The sequence below is a fragment of the Cyanistes caeruleus genome, chromosome 10 (assembly GCF_971803275.1).
Source record: "Cyanistes caeruleus chromosome 10, bCyaCae1.hap1.1, whole genome shotgun sequence".
Lineage (NCBI taxonomy): Eukaryota > Metazoa > Chordata > Aves > Passeriformes > Paridae > Cyanistes > Cyanistes caeruleus.
The window spans coordinates 13,110,498-13,120,046 of NC_141710.1; the positions used below are offsets into that span (position 1 = coordinate 13,110,498).

General features: G+C 46.9%; 1 long non-coding RNA gene across 1 annotated transcript; it reads left to right on the forward strand.

Moving 5' to 3' along the window:
* The first annotated feature begins 2,070 nt into the window (after positions 1–2,070).
* Positions 2,071–8,432, forward strand: LOC147651309 (uncharacterized). The gene is made up of 3 exons (XR_015274388.1): positions 2,071–2,235; positions 2,318–2,413; positions 2,622–8,432. It is a non-coding gene; the product is annotated as an uncharacterized LOC147651309 (long non-coding RNA).
* The last annotated feature ends 1,117 nt before the right edge of the window (positions 8,433–9,549 follow it).

Below are 9,549 nucleotides of genomic sequence, written 5' to 3' on the forward strand. Positions count from 1 at the left end.
CTTGAAGGCTCCTGATAAAGGGATCAAGTCTAACTTCAACTGCACCCCCACCTGCAAACACAATGTACTGGGTGCAGCCAAGGTGAGGGTGGCCAGGGCCCTGTGCTCTTTTCCCTTCAGGAGGGTCATGGCTGCCCAGAGTCCACAGGGCACAGCCAGTTCTGGGAACAATAGTGGCCACTGGCGACCACAGGGTGGGCAGTTGCCGAAAATCATGTGCTCACCCTGGCCGCTGCAGAGGCAATTTGTCAAAGTCCCATTTTCCCTTCCCTGATAAGATAGGGCCCAAGGAATACAATAATGCTTTTCTGAGATACATTCGTGGCTCTTCTACCCGGCATACACACACAGGGGAAGCTAATTTTGGCCATGCTGGGCTGGCAGGGGCCGAGAGGAGGCTTCTGTCTGTGCTGGAGCTGCAGTCTGTGGGACAGGGCAACTCTCTAGGCCCTGAGGACTAGGACAGCCCTGTGAGCAGCAGGGTCACTGCCCCTGTGTGCTGGCACACTGCCTGCTCCCTGGGGCACTCCTGAAGATGCTATAGCTGCAGAAGGTGCGGTTGCTGCTGGCTTCATGATAGGGAGCTGATATGATGTGGCCCAGTGCTGCAGCTCTGCCAACACCTACTAAGCCCTGTCAGAGACTGGGGCAGCCATGGGCAGCAGTGCTTCCCTTTCAGGCACCCAGCACATGTAGCTGCACCCTCACATTCTCTTCCCCACCGCCCCATGCTTTGGACATTATCCCACCCCAAAGGCGGCACCAGGATGCCAAGCCAGTGTTCTTGCCCTGGCCAAGGAAAGCTGCCCACTCCCAGCTGTCTGCTCCATGGCAAGCTGGCCGAGCAGGGGGGATAAAGTCATCTTGGCTGCCTGTGGCAAGCCAGTCCCTCCACAGGCCGCTCCTGTGCCACCACAGTCTCAAAGGGAAACGAGTAAAAGGCACCATTGATAAAGGCAGACGTTATGCAATTCCCAGCCTCCCTGGGGACCAGACCCTTTTAATAACACATACAATATTTGTAGGTGGTGGATCTGGCTTTCCTTGGGAGGATAATGAGAAGCACACCCATCTGGCAGAACTGACGTTTCCATTTTGGCATGCTGCTTGGGATGCACTTTCTGCACAGTTTGAAATCTGAGCATAATCCTATCTTCATGAACCACATTCACTAGTCTGATAATGTGACCCCACAAAAGGTCAATGGAAAAGTTAATATAATTTATTGGCTGATTTTAAAAAAAATCTAATCATCTCTTTTTCCTTTTTCCTGACCCCCCCCACCCGCACCCAGTGCCCTGCTGACATTTTCCAGTCATTCCCAAAACAATGGCCAGGGTGGGAATACTCTGAGCGGGTGCAGCTTTAGAGGAGGCTTTTCTTGAGGGGCTGTGGATGCAGCTGCCTGCTCAGCCCCTCCGAGTGGTGTGTGGAGGGGTGATGTGCTCAGCCAAGGTCACCAGCCTGGCCAGGGACAGGGCTGGCACCAGGTCAGGTTTGGGCAGATCTTGTAGTTTCAGTGTTTACTGGGTATCCTCTGCTCCATGGAGTGACAGGAGTTCAGCTGCTTTGGACTGTGAGGAGACACCTCTGGTTTTGATCATCTCTGCCAGTTTTGTAGCCATGGAGAGGATCCAGCCAGATTCCTGGGAGTCAAGCAATCTTAGATGAAGCCATCAAGGGCCCCAAGAACCTTTTCCAGTGACACAGCACACTTGGAGGTCTCCAGTCAGCACCTGCTAGGCTGCCTCTAGGGAAGGCTGCAAGAGGCTGCAGTGCACAGGGTAACCTCCTAGGCACGGCTGTGTGTGAAAGGGGGACGTGCACTCCTCTTCCTTGCACCATCCTTCCTTTGGGTTTCCCAGCCCCCAAGAGCACCCACCGCCTGCTGGCCCGGGGTGTCTGCAGAGCCCCAAGAGCTGTTCAGAGCAATTAAGCAGCCAGGTGTTTGCCATGGCATGATCTGTCCTGGGGAAGCAGACGAGTTTGCTTGTTAGGGTGGAGCTGCAAAAGTAATTACGAGCTGCAAAACTAATTAGACCTTTCTTATTCTAAAACCTCCTGGATAGAGAAGAAAGTACCCCAGAGGGCAAGGAATGGTGGAAGGGATCCAGCAGCTTCTCTTTCAGCATTAGCTCCTACACCACAGAGCTCAAGAGAGCGCATCTTCTATCAAGAGCAGGGCAAGGAGAAAGCCCAGAACTGCCCATTGCTGTCAGGCTGCAGCACTGCAAGGTCTGTTAGGGCGCTGCCGCGGCTGTGCTCACAAACCCTGGCTCCTGTCAGCAACTATCTGACCCCCCTGGCTTCTTCACAGCACTGCTCCAGGCCTGGCTCTTGCTGGGGAAAGACTGGAGAGATGGAGGGAGCCTGGGCAGTATGGCTTGGAAAGCAGAGGGCAAAGGAAACACAGGTAACTTCTGAAGTCGGTAGTTTCAGAAAAGCAAAATGATGTTCTAACGTGGTCTCACCTCACTTTGTTTTTGTGCGCGGGGCTGGCTGTAGCCCGGGGAGCTCCCTGTCTGTGCAGCTCTGCCTGCTGCCCACCAGCAAACCCAGCCTCCCCAGTGCAGGAGAACTGGGCTCCCACACTGTGAATGCTCCCCTGCCTTGCTTTTCAGTGTCTTGAAGGTGAGGCGACCTTCTCCAGCCCTTGCATAAGATGTTCTTTGTCCATCAGCACATTTAGCTCCTGCTCTGTTCCAGCTGGTGCCGGGCCATGTGGGCAGGGAACACCAGTCCCGACGGCAGCAGTGCCAGTCTGCGGGGCGGATGGGGAGCCACCGGAGCATCAGAGGGCATTGCAGAAGCACTGTGTCTCAGATCATAATAAACTCACAGACTTTGCCCATTTCGTTGAAATAACAGAGATGAAAAAGTTATTGAGGATGACTGATGGAGGGTCAAATGACCAGACAGCATAACCCGCTTCATTCTCTGAGGCGCCATGCCAGGGAGAAGAGCTGCACACAGGCTTTGGTTCCTGTCCTCTCTGAAAGCAGAGCCATTGGAGAGCACAAAGCAGAAGAAAGGTTTCCCAGCCCTCTGCTTTGTTGTAACAGCACTGGCTGCCAGTCTGCCAGGCGCTTTCCCAGGAGGTGCTGTGAGAACAAGGTTGCAGAAGTCACTTTAGCAATAACTGCTTGATCTGCCCTGGACCATGCTAAAATTGTCCAGTTTCCAGATACAGCAAGGGTTATGAGTTGTTCCTTAACCTGGCAGGACAGGGACGTCTTTGTTTGGGATCTGTGATGAAGTCCTGGAGAAGTGAAATGCCCCTGTTCTGCCCGTGTTGCCATCCCTGGTGGCATGGCTGTAATAGAGAAATCTGTGTTGGCTACCTGGTGGGAGGGTGTGCAAGGTGTCTCTTCACCCTGGATTTCAGAGCACTTCAGCTACTTACTGCTGTCAGAGATGGCTGGGACAGTGGCTTGTGTGAACCTCCAGCCTGGACCAGAACAGCTGCAAGATCTGCTGCTTCTCTGAAAATGACGTTGAAGGACAGAAAGTGGAATCAAGGGTTTCATGTGCTATAAAAATCAAGTCCAGGGTTTGGGGTTTTTTTTTAGTAGGGTAACTTTGCTGTGATAAATATGTCTCAGAAACTGGGAACCCAAACACCAATAGTTCAAAGACATTTTTCCAGTGCCACACATCTAAAGCTGCTCATCACAGCACAGCTTTGTTGGGTGCAGTTAACAGGGATTGTGTCCTCACTTCCTGCCAAGGGTATAAGAGCAAGGCACCAGTTCGCAGATCTTGAAGAATGTGACAGTGGTATTTCAGCAGCTCTAATGCTCTGCAGCCTGTGAAAGCTGCACAGCAACTGAAAGGAAATATGTTTGGTTTTATTCACTTGGCTTTAGTCCTAATTCACTCTTTGATGCCATCAGCCTGGGATAATAAGTTTTCAGAGATATGCTCGAAATTAAGGAAATGAGTCTGATTAAGTCCTTTAAACATACTTTGAGAGAGAAATGTACAACAATAGAGATATTAAAGGTCCTATTTTAAAGCAATTCTAATATGAAATCAAAACATTGAGCTGCTAGATGGTGAGATCCATTAGCAGTGTCCGTGCATTCTTCAGCAGGAAAGGATATCACCTTCTTCAGCTAGGAGAGTTGCCAGAAAGCTTGAATCTGTCCTCTGTGCTGGGTGGGCAGTGATTAGCAGATTGAATTCGCAGTAAAATATTGCAGCTAAATAATAAAAGCACAGGCACTTGTCCTTTGCCCGTTGTATTTTGCTGGGTAGAAGTGATGGTTTCTCAAGAGTCTCACATTCAGTGTTTGTATGTGGGGCTTTTTTTAATCTGTTAAGCTAGTTGCTTTATTTTTCTTAGTAGTCCTGAGGTAATTTAGCTGTAAATAGGTTACCTAGTATGTGGTTTGTGCTGTCCATTGGAGAGGGTGAAACTCCCCTCGTTTACTGGAATACTTCCCAGTGAAGTCAGCAGAGTTGCAGGTACCTACTGGGTGCTCTTGGCAGCTTTTCCCTGTGGCTGGGACAACTGCTACCAAACTTAACCCTCTGTCACATTGTGGCAGCCTTTGCTCTGCTGTTAAAATCACCAGTGCTGATGAGGTGTCTGAGGATTTCAGCCCAGTCCACAGGCTGGATGTGACAAACCCTGTGCAAGCCAAAAGGAAACTGGTGTCCTCAGTGGAGACAATCCCTCAGTGAGCTTTTGTGTGTGAGCTGCACGACAGCTTTATTAAATAATACAGTGGAGGTGTGAAAGCAGGTAAAAGCACTCAGATCCCACTTTTCCTTAGGTATGAAATGAGCTGGGCAAAGGCTGACAGTCCTACTTACTTATTTTAAAAACAGGAGGGAGAGGGAAAGGGACATGTACCAACAGAAAAGATGCACCAAGTACACCACAGTGATTCCATTACAGCTTTGTGGTAGCAGGGAGCCAGGAGAGGAGAGTGGAAGGTAATTTCTGTGGAGGGAATAATCTTCAAAGGATCCGAGAAGTCATCTGGAAACAAGAGTGACCTCCTTTACTGCTTCCCATAGCAGCTGTGGGGCTAGTGAGAGGAATGGGAAAACACCTATTATTTATTTAATCTACCATAAAAAGTTACTTTTTAAGATCTTGTTCAAGTAAATGAAGCAATGAATTCTCCTTTGCCTCAGACTGCTATTGAAGACTTGTGACTTATTAGATATGCTGCTGTTGTAATGGAAATAACTAGCCAGGCTATTTTAAACCATGAAGAACTCGATGTCTGGGAAATGGGGGAAAAAAGGATTGGGTGGCACAAGAGAAAAGAAATTTCATCTGTGACAATCTTGGGCACTTTGTACAATTTCCTCTTAAAGCAGTTTCACAAGCTCATCTGGCAGAGAAGTGATAAATTGTTCAACAACTCAGGCTTGCCAAAGTACTTTAAGGAGCTTTCAAAGGAAACTTTTAAAGACTTGTGGCTTTCAACTGCACGTGAATCATCTTGAAGAGTGAAACTATGATTGCTAAACTCCGTTTAATGGGTCACCATATACCTGTCTATGTGTTCATGATCTCTGGCACTCAGTTCAAGAGTCATGTTCCCATGCAGATCCCATGCCCGAGAGCCCAGAGGGATGCCACTGCTGTTGCCAACCTACTGAACTTGAAAATCTAAGCTGGCAGAGCCTGCATGCAACTGAGGTCAAAGAAAACACATTAAGGTAGTAGGTGGAATGTCATATCCACACACACAGCCAAGGCATGGAGCTGTGTCCTTTCTCAGCCCCTTTTCTTATGAGGCTCTTTTTGTTTGCCTAAGGATCTAGTGGGATAAGAGAGAGTGGGCTTTGGGGACTTTATCCCCTATGTACCAGCCTTGCCAGAAAAATCAAACAAACAGGGCCAGAGGTGTCCCACAGGAGCCCCCACAGCTGTCCTCAGGGTGGGTTTGTTGGTGCAGGGCTAGCAGACATGTCCCGGCAGCATCTGTGACCAGATGTAGCCAGCTGGCTGCTGGTGCACTGCAGAGGTGGGTCCCATAACCTCCTCTGACATAAGGCACATATTTATATAGCCCTACCAGAAAAGGCAGGGTGGAACACGCTAACATATACACATTAAAGAGACTGAATAAATAAACAGTAGGTTCTGATTTATTTTCTCTGCTACTTGGATACCTTAGTTTTGGCACAAGATGGATTTCATATACAAATGTGACCCCCAGATAGGTTCTTGTCCTGCCTGATTTAGTAACCACGTGCAAAGAAGAAAAACTTCACAAAAGTTTTCTTAAAGCATAATGATATTTATGCTGTTTATTGCCAAAGCACATAAAATCCTTGGCCCCCTTCAGCTAGGTAATAGACAACAGGTAACAATACTTGTCTCTGCCCTGGAGGATTTACAGTTACAGATGAGAGATAACAGTGGGTACAGTCAGTCTGAGAAAGCACATAAAATGTGATTAGTCAGTCTGAGACTCACTAAATGCTGTGCACTTAATGAGCATTGTTCAGCTCATTTGTGCCTCACCTGGGAGAGAGTGCAGGGTTCGGTGGGGTAAAGCCAGACATGGAAAACAGCGAACGCCCTCGACACTGGGGTAAAGGTGGTGGGAGGGGGCAGTTGAGAAATGTCATGTGTAAAAAATGTTCTGGTCACAGAAAGTTGTAAAGGACTTGTAAGTTTTATTATTAAGTGGGACTTGTACTCAGTTCAGATATCATGTGGAATATATATAACTATGCAATCAAAATTGTCATGGAAGCCTGTTAAGAAAGGCTGCAGGACTTACCACTCCTCCTGTCCTCAAACACCAAGCTGCTTACCTCCTCCCACTGAGCAAAGTCTGGAGGAATTACACTGGCTGTGAATGGCCATAACATTTCCAGAAGCACTGACAATGCTGGATTGTGTTCTCTGGCTCATTTCCGCCTGCTAACCAATCTCTCTAAGTCGAACAGAATGGAGAAAAAATTGTTGGTTTTCTTGTAATGTCTTTTGTAATTTACTTTATTTTTTTTCTACCAGGTTAAACACCTGATGTTTTAAAAGCACTGAATGCTGTGACTTCTAGATGTATACCTAGAAATAACTTGTGATGCCCTGTGAGCCGTCCCTTCCCTAGGGAAGCTGCAGCCAGGAATGCCTCAGGAGAGCTGAGGTTGCCAGGCACTTCCAGCAGTACAAACCAGAGTGACGCCAAGAGAGCTGGAAAGCAGGGAGTGTGCCAACCACAAAATTAATCTCTGAGTTAATAAAAGCCTGCATGGTTTGAGGTTTTGAAGCAATAAACGAGTTTAAATTTGCCAGTGACTGAAAAAGAAAAGCAATTAGGTGTTAAGGGAAACCTTCTAATGGGGATAAAGATAATACATTAGAATATACAATGGGCTGAAAAACGTGATGAGAAATTAATCTTTAATTGAAAATTACTAAAGGAATTTTGATGAAGAACATAGAAATGTATATATCAAAGCAAACCTTTTAACTCCTTTTACTAATAGGGAATGACAGAATAAGCGCTTCTGTTTAATAGCACTAATAATTTCATAATATTTTTCTCTGAGTCATATGATAGGCTCTTTTTACCAGTCAGTACTTCATCCAAAAAAAAAATCAACTTGGCTTCTCTTCATCATAGTAATTTCTGGGTCTGTATGACCTAGAAAGCTATTTCTACTAATGTGTTTTACCTCTGTTTTTCCAACACCCAGGCAGAAGGGTACCCGTTTCAATCTCCCCGCATTCCTATGACTCTACTGGGGACACTGCTAGCAAATTTGCAAAGCTAAAAGAGGTTATAAGCAAAAGTGAGCATGAGGAAATACTTCAGTGTGATCCAGATGGAAACTGGGGGAGTCTTTCATCAATGTGTTGTTAAGTGACTCAAATCAAAGGAGGCTTTTCTGGTTTTAAAACAAAATATCTTGCTCAAAAGGGAAGAATAGCAACAATAAAGACATATATAGATGGAAATTTTGCAAGCTGATAGCAATGAGTAGTTTAGCAGTTAGCAAAAGGGGTAACTAGATAGGGAAAGTCAATGAAAATATACTGACCAGTACCACTGATCACCAGTGGCATTTCCTTGAGGCACAAAGAAAATCCTAGCAGTGATTTAGGTTGGATGTTGGACAACAACAGTTGCAATTCAATGGAAAAAATAACAAACCTGAAATGATTCAGTAATTTTTCTGTTCTTTGTTTAGAAAACTAACAGAATAGGATTACCATATTAAATTCACATGGTCTTCCACATGTAACCAGAGTGAATGAAAACCACTGGTTAATACCCATCTTTAAAACTTTCATGCAAAAAGTATTTTAAGAATTTCCTGAGAAGATCACCAGACTCTTAGTACTGATTTCTCAGTAAATGCTGTATCACTGAATTTCCAGAGAATCAGGGGAAGTAACTGTTGAGTCATAACATAAAACCCAGTAACTAGTGTCTCCCAGGTAAGCAGGGACAGAAGCTTGGCCAGGCTGACACCAGCTTTTGGCAAAAGCAGTGAGGTGGTCAATGAAGTGTGCAGTCAACAGAGAATTGAACTGTGACAGTAGAGTTAGCACATTAACAGAAAATAGATGTTTTTAGGGTTTTTTCAAGTACAGGAAGGCGTCCATCTGATTTGAGTCAGAGCAATTCAGCATTATGCCTGCTGTGTGGGTGGCTGCCAAAAGGGGCAGTTTTGTTTCTCATTTTCCTCTCATTCCCTTAAACAGTGGTCACATGAGTGAATCACCTCACCAGGCCAACAGAAAACTGTATCTTTTCTTTCTATCGCTGTCAGAATTTCCTGCTGGATTCCCATGCTGGGCTGACTCACCCCAGAGCTGTGGGGTCACTGGAGCTGTTGCAGGGAGCCCAGAGTGGTGCTGGGGTGATGTGATGTGATGTTCTGCCAGATGGATGTAACCCCTGTTCAGTCACTGCTGGGGTTGCATGCAATGAGATGAACAGTCAATAGCTCCCTTCATCTGCAATGGAGAAGAACTACTGGAAAAAAATACTATGTGAAAATAAATGTAGATCCTATTGTGGCTTAAAAATCCTCTGAATGTTTTGCGGCACTCTTCAAAACTGAGCAGATGGTTGACAGAAGCAGGGATGGGTTATTAAAAGCAGGTGTAGATAGGACAATAGGAAAAATCCTTTGTCACTTCTGTCAGGCTGAGGGGAAGAGCTGTGACCCGCTGTGGGGATGGGGTTGTGTCCAGCACCTGAGCTGCGGTCTGCTATGGAGCCCTGAGGCATGCCTTACAGGGATTTCCCTGAGGTGCTCCCCAGCCTCTCTCACCACTACCTAACATACCTAGTGGTCACACTGAGGGAGATGTGCAGAGCTGCTCCTCTGGCACCTCAGTTGCCTGTCATCCCCGCCATGGTGTTTGCCGGTGCTGGATGGAGCCAAATCCCCCAACAGCAGCTGTAAAGGTCTCGGCCTGGTGTTGTTCCCCATCCCATGACAGTGGAGGACTGGAGGTAACGCCGGATGGTAACTGGCAGAGCTGGACCTGACCCCACGGAAGTGTCTGCTCTGTAGCTTTCAGGGGGAGCCCCCGGCCTCCATTGCCTGCAGAACACC